Source organism: Xyrauchen texanus, chromosome 29, assembly GCF_025860055.1.
Source record: "Xyrauchen texanus isolate HMW12.3.18 chromosome 29, RBS_HiC_50CHRs, whole genome shotgun sequence".
In the NCBI taxonomy this organism is placed as follows: Eukaryota; Metazoa; Chordata; class Actinopteri; order Cypriniformes; family Catostomidae; genus Xyrauchen; species Xyrauchen texanus.
In genome coordinates, this window is record NC_068304.1 from 18657627 (window position 1) to 18664394 (window position 6768).

The 6768-nt window shown below is 39.6% G+C and overlaps 1 pseudogene; it reads left to right on the plus strand.

Moving 5' to 3' along the window:
• Positions 1-1563: 1563 nt before the first annotated feature.
• LOC127623014 (cocaine esterase-like) lies at positions 1564-6241 on the plus strand (annotated as a pseudogene).
• The last annotated feature ends 527 nt before the right edge of the window (positions 6242-6768 follow it).

Below are 6768 nucleotides of genomic sequence, written 5' to 3' on the forward strand. Positions count from 1 at the left end.
TTGGGATAGAGCCTCCTTGATGTATTCCTTCATGGTGGTTTGTTCTGGGATTGAGAGGGGGTAGATCTTACCCCTGGGCAGCGGTTCGCCTGGAAAGAGGTCGATGGCGCAGTCCCAGGGTCGGTGAGGTGGTAACCGTGAGGCCTGAAGGGGACAGAAAACATCCTTGAAGTGCGAGTAGTAGGAGGGGACCTCTACGGACTGTGAGTTGGTCGGGCTCTCGATCGTGGTGGTGTTCAATTTGACCAGGGGTTCTTTGGCAGTAGGAAGGCGTTGAGGAATAGGAAGTTCAGGAAAGCAGGTGGGGAAGCATTGGGCTCCCCACTTCAGAACATCACCTGATGACCAGCAGATGACAGGGGAATGACGGATGAGCCAGGGTCGGCCTAGGATGATATCAGTAGTGGAATTGTCGAGTACCAGGAAGGTGATCTGCTCCGTGTGCAGGCATCCAGTATGTAGCTTGATGGGTCCGACCCAGTGACGGATATACCCCCTACCTAGGGGTTTTCCATTTATGGTTTGGATCTGTAGGTGGGGTTTGCAGGGCCTCTGCTGACCCAGAGTCGAGGAGTGCAGATACTGAGAAAGAGAGATCAGAGACAGTAAGCAAAACACTAGTTAAGAGTGGAGAGGAGCAGACTCACGGAGTGTGTAACTCACCATAGGGCAAGGAGGTCGAATGGGACACACAGAGATCATGTGTCCCACTTTACCACAGTACAGGCACAACCTCTGGGTCAACCAGCGTTGGCACTCTGCTGGGGACAGGCGGAAGGTGTCCAGCTGCATGACATCACTGTCAGGCTCATTGGAATGAGAAGGGGGTGGTTTAGCGGTAGCTAGAGGATGAGGCAGGTAGCTCCGCAAGACAAGACCTCATCCGATTAGCCACCCGGATAGAGAGTTGGATGAAGCGTTCAAGACCCATAGTGTCATCAAAGGAGGAGAGGTGTAAGCGCAGTGGAGGTTCCAACCCCAGGCGATAGATAGTGAGGAGTGCTGACTCATTCCATCCGCTGGGGGCTGCTAGTGTGCGGAATTTCAGGGCGTACTCGTTGATAGAACCTTTTCCTTGACGGAGATTAAATAGTTGCTCACCAAGCGAAGTATCCCCTGCAGGAAACCCAAAAACTTCCCGGAAGTGTCGCGTGAAACTGTCAAAGGATTGGGTCACAGGGCTATTCGTATCCCAGAGCGGTTGAGCCCATTGTAGCGCTTGTCCTGTTAACAAGGAAATCACAAAGGCCACCTTAGAACGGTCAGTGGAAAAACGATGTGCTTGCATCTCAATCGTCAACGAACACTGGGTTAAAAAACCATTGCAGTACTCCGCCACTCCGGAGTAGGGCGCTGGGTTGGCAACGGGTGTCATGGAATAACCAGGCGAAGGAATAGCGGAAGCACTGGCAGCTAATGGAGGTGCAGAGGGATCGGGTCCTGCCGGGTTCATGATTGTCTTGTTGGTCTGGTCTTCTGTAACAGATACACAGACTCGATGGTAGTGTTAAACCCGGAGGTGTAGTTTATCGAGGGATATAGGGGAATGGGTAAACCTGGATGATGACTGCTGTGCGCTGGATTGTGGGTAAACCTGGGTGATGACTGCTGTTTGCTGGATAGCGAGAAAACCTGGGTGATGACTGCAGTTCGCTGGATAGCGAGTTAACCTGGGTGATGACTGTAGTTCGCTGGATAGCGAGTAAACCTGGGTGATGACTGCAGTTCGCTGGATAGCGAGTAAACCTGGGTGCTGACTGCAGTTCGCTGGATAGCGAGTAAACTGGAACTGGACGAAGGAGCAGTAGAGCTTGGAACTGGACTTCGTTGGAGAGGAGAGTTAGGGATGTAACGTAGAGTCTCCAGAAGGAAGCAGGTAAGTGAGTCTGTGATAGTAGTTGGGACCAGACAAAGAGTGACGGGGGAGTGGAGCTTAAATACTGTGAGGTTGATGAATGTGGGAACGAGCTTCAGGTGCAGGTGATTAGAATTCGGGAGAGGGAGATCGTGGCGTGTGTGCACTGGGAGTGTCAGGGGGAACTGTGACATCATGTGAGTACAGCAATATAGTCAAGTAACTTTTACATATAAATATTTGGGTGTTTCTTTAACTTTGGGCACTTTTAGCACTGTGGACTTTTATACAGTAAAATCTCATTATAACTTTGTTCACACTCTCAATACTTCTTTTTTTATTTGTCTTCCAACAATGTCTAATAGTAGCCATTTTTTCCCCTGAAAGTCATGAAAATTCCCACAACAGTATCCTTTTCACCACATCTCACATATTCATACTTTTTTGCTCAGTTTGGCAAAACCGGCCTAAAAAAGACCTTCATATAACAAGCTGACATTTTGTTTTAATAAAGCTCATCTCCTGGGACATGAAATTGCACAAAGCTGAAGAAACATTACTATATGAATATCCTATATGTTTGCCCTATATACACTGTAGTACTCAAGATTACCATTTCTATAGTCAGGTTTGGTCAGGTCCCTATAACACTTTGGGTTCAATGATTGCATGTTCACAAGAAATCTGTCTTATTTTAACCTATTAATGAATACACAATTTCTTGTGGCATATAGCTGCATTAAAAACCCAGACACTGTGGTTTTTGTATCAAAAAACCTGTCTTTGGATTTAACTGCCACTGGAGTCTCAGAAGACTGTTTGTATCTAAATCTTTACACCCCTTCTCAAAGATCAGAATCAGAGAATCTTCCAGTGAGTATAGAATAATGGCTACTCTCCCTGCCTCTTTGAACTCTACGGTCTCGCACTGCTACAATGTAGTGATCAAATACTCTACACTTTGACATGCAAATTCAAGAAATTACTTAACTTTAATGAGCATTTTCTTGTAAATTATTTATTCTATACTTTTAGGAGGTAATCTATTATAGTTTATTTCTTTAATCCACAACTCCTGACAAAATCATTTAGAAATCTTTCCAATCTAATAGGTCATGGTTTGGATTCATGGAGCGTGCCTAATCATAGGTGGAGCTTGCATGTTTGATGGATCCCCATTGGCGGCCTATGAGAACATAGTTGTGATTGTTATACAATACTGACTTGGAATGTTAGGATACTTCATGTATTCATTGATGGTGCAGCAAGACAATTATGTGCAATTATGTGCCATTTCGCCCATCAGATTTATAGTTGACTGAGGAGACCCTCAATCTGTCACCAGCTGGGGAGTCTGCAGGTGGAATCAGTGTATCTATGCTGGTCAACCCAGTCAGAAATTACTTATAATCTACTGTAGTGTAATTAAAAGTGAACTGCTGAAACTCAAATATTTTATACAACATACAATCGTATGCATTACTTAATCTGATTAGGTGGAATTCAATGTTATTCTTATGCAATGAAATCTTCTAGACATTGTCAGAAATAGCCAAGGGTTTGTTTCACCGGGCCATCTTTCAGAGTGGGGTTGCAACTGTGGAAAGTTTCTCCACCAAAGAACCTCTGGTGTATGCTAAGGTATATAGACCAAATAAAACGAACTTTATTGTAAAACTACACTTCATACGGTTTTGAACTTCAAGAAGTGTGCAAGTGTTTATCATGTGAATAGTGCATTGTTTAGCATCAATCACAGTCGAATGTGCATAACTGGCATAATAAAATGATCTGATGTATCATTATTTTGACCTTTAAAGAAAAAACTTGTTTGTATTATGTTTGACCAGATGGTGGCGAATGTTACTAATGAAGTGCTGGTCAAATGCATGAAAGAACTGACTCAGGAACAGATCATTAATGCATCTATTAAGGTATAGAAGTAGATCATTTGTGAATAAAATTAGATTAGATCTCTTCTGTAGTTGATATAAACAATCCATTAATCTGTTGATTATATTTTTTATAAACAAAAATAATCAATTTCTTTGACTGAATGAGTTTCTTAGCAAAAGATCTACTTTGGAGCAACAGCTGGTGGGGAATTTCTTAAAGACACAGCAGATGAGGTAATGAAGCGCAAAGACTTTTCTTATGGGTATGACAAACCATGAATTTGGATGGTTACTCACTCAGGTAAGTCACATAAAATGTGTAACCTATGGAACGGTCATTCATGTTACATTCTTGGATTTATATGCCCTGTAAAATGTGCTAATTTGTGTTTCAGGCCTTTGCCTCACCAGGATGGGAAAAAGGGATGAACAGACCATCAGTGATAGCAGTGCTGAGCATGTTACATTTAGCTCAAGTAAATGTCAAGACTTTCTTTTTTTACATTTTTTAAATGTTTCAGACTTTCTTTTCACATTGTTTTATATTAATTCGGACTGAAATAGGCGTAGAAGCTTTGAAAACACTTATTTATTTCAGACTCAGTGCATGCGGGAAAATATGTTAGTATTTGTCTACATCTAGTGGACATAGCGTATAAAATCAAGTAAGGAAATTCATTTGAAGTCAAAATGAATCTGTTGTCCTGATGTCTGTGTGTAATTAACTGGGTGTTTACATTAATTCTAGTCTTCTGGAGCCAATGAAATCATAGCAGATAAATACTTAGAAGATGCTAAGACTCCAGAGGACATTCACAACGCATTTACTGAGAAGATGAGAGATCTTTTTATGGTGTTCCCTGTGATTAAAACTGCAGCTTACCACAGAGGTTGTTTGCAAAATACTCTTCACTAATAGGCTGACTTTGTGAGTTTTATTTGTTGGTTGGCTTTATAATTTTCCATCACCCAATGTTATAATTTCACAGATGCTGGAGTGCCTGTGTATATGTATGAGTTCCAACATAGGCCAAGTATATTTAAAGATGTCAGACCCAGCTTTGTAAAGGCAGACCATGCAGATGATGTTGGTTTTGTGTTTGGGGCCTGCATTTGGAACGGCCATATCAAAATCATAGGTATGCAGATCTGAGAATGTATTTCTAAACACTGACAAAACAATCATTTGGTACAAGAGAATTATTCTTGACAGTTAAAGAAATAGTTCACCGAAAAATAATCATTTACATCCCCTGTCTTTCCTTATCTGTATGACGTTCTTTTCTCTGGAATACACAAGGAGAAAGTCTGAAGAACGTTGACACAGCTCTTTATAATACAATGAGGTTGTCAGTCACTAACATTCTGCATAACATCTCCTTGTGTTTCACTAAAAAAAGAAAATCTTAGGGGTTTGAAACAACAAGCAAGTGGCTAAACAATTTTTGGTTTAATTATCCCTTCAACTATAGTATTTGAAGTGGTTGGAAGTGCTCATGTCTTTCAAGATTTCAACTGAGAACATGTGGTTATACAATTGACAGTCATCACAAATGACCATGCAAATGATGTACAGCATTACCTATCTTTAACTCTTTATCATCCACAGGCACCTTCAGTGAGGAAGAAAACCAACTGTGCAAAACAGTCATGGGATACTGGGCAAATTTTAATCGAAATGGGTGAGCACATTAGAGCACAAGGATCTTTTACTGATCCTTCAGCCCTTGCATTGTTTTCTGTACGTAATGTAGCATAATGTATAAAATATATTCATAAATGTAAATGATTTGCAGAGCACATAATCTGGCTGCACAACAATCTGTATCCAAGGGATGCAACTAAAGATCTTTTTTTTTTTTTCAGTTCCAAATAGAGTCCATTTTGACCCATTAACAAACTTAATAAACAAAAATAAAAAATAATGCATAAACTGGAGAGACCAGTCTACACTCCTAAAAAGTTTACTCTTTTTGCAGCTCATCTTCTTTGCAAGAAACATATTTGGCTGTATCATTAAACTTCTGTTGGTTGTATGGTTCTTTGGAGACTAAAAGTTCCTAATGTTATATTTTAAGTTCTTTAGATCAGCTTATTGGTTTCTGGATTCTTTAAATCATCAGTACATAGATGATATTACAAAGAACTAGTACATAGAATGTTATTTGTGGAACTCAAATATAATTATTAAAAAGCATCAGGGTTTAAAAACTTTTTTGATTCTAACTTGAACCTTTATTTTAAGAGTGTAAGAACTGATTTGATGAGAGGGAGCCAGTTCTCCAAAAATGTATTATTCTGTCAAATAATGATTTCATTTCTACAGCTCACCAAATGGACCGGCCTAGTGTATTGGCCTGTGTACGACCAGTCTAATAAATATTTGAACCTGGGATTGCAGCAAACAGAGGGGCAAGGTCTAAAGATGGACAAATTGCACTTCATCAGTGTAGAAGTACCTCAAAAGATTGCCGCACTCAGCACAGCCTAACGAGCCATTACACCAATAAACATAATGCTTGTACAATAAATTTAGCAAACACACTTCTATGCTTGAATTATTATCTATTTTTCCCCGAGTCCAGTAATATTGCATGCATGCATGGATAACAGTTGGTGTGAATGTGTGTTGGAAAGATGTTTTGAGAGAGAGAGAGAGAGAGAGAGAGAGAGAGAGAGAGAGAGAGAGAGAGAGTAAACACTTTTTGTGTGTTCACGTAAATACAGTAAGGAATACACATTTAGCCAACATTACAGACTATATATATAACTATATATATATATATATATATATATATATATATATATATATATATATATATATATATATATATATATATATATATATATATATGTATAGTCTAATTTCATATATAATATAGTCTATGTCAAATCAAAAAGTATTCCTTATCTATAACATATTTACAATTCAGTTTCAAAAGAAAGGTTAATACGCACAATTTTATTTGATAAATATAGTACTCAAATCTCATTCACAAATAATCTGCCAGATCCAAT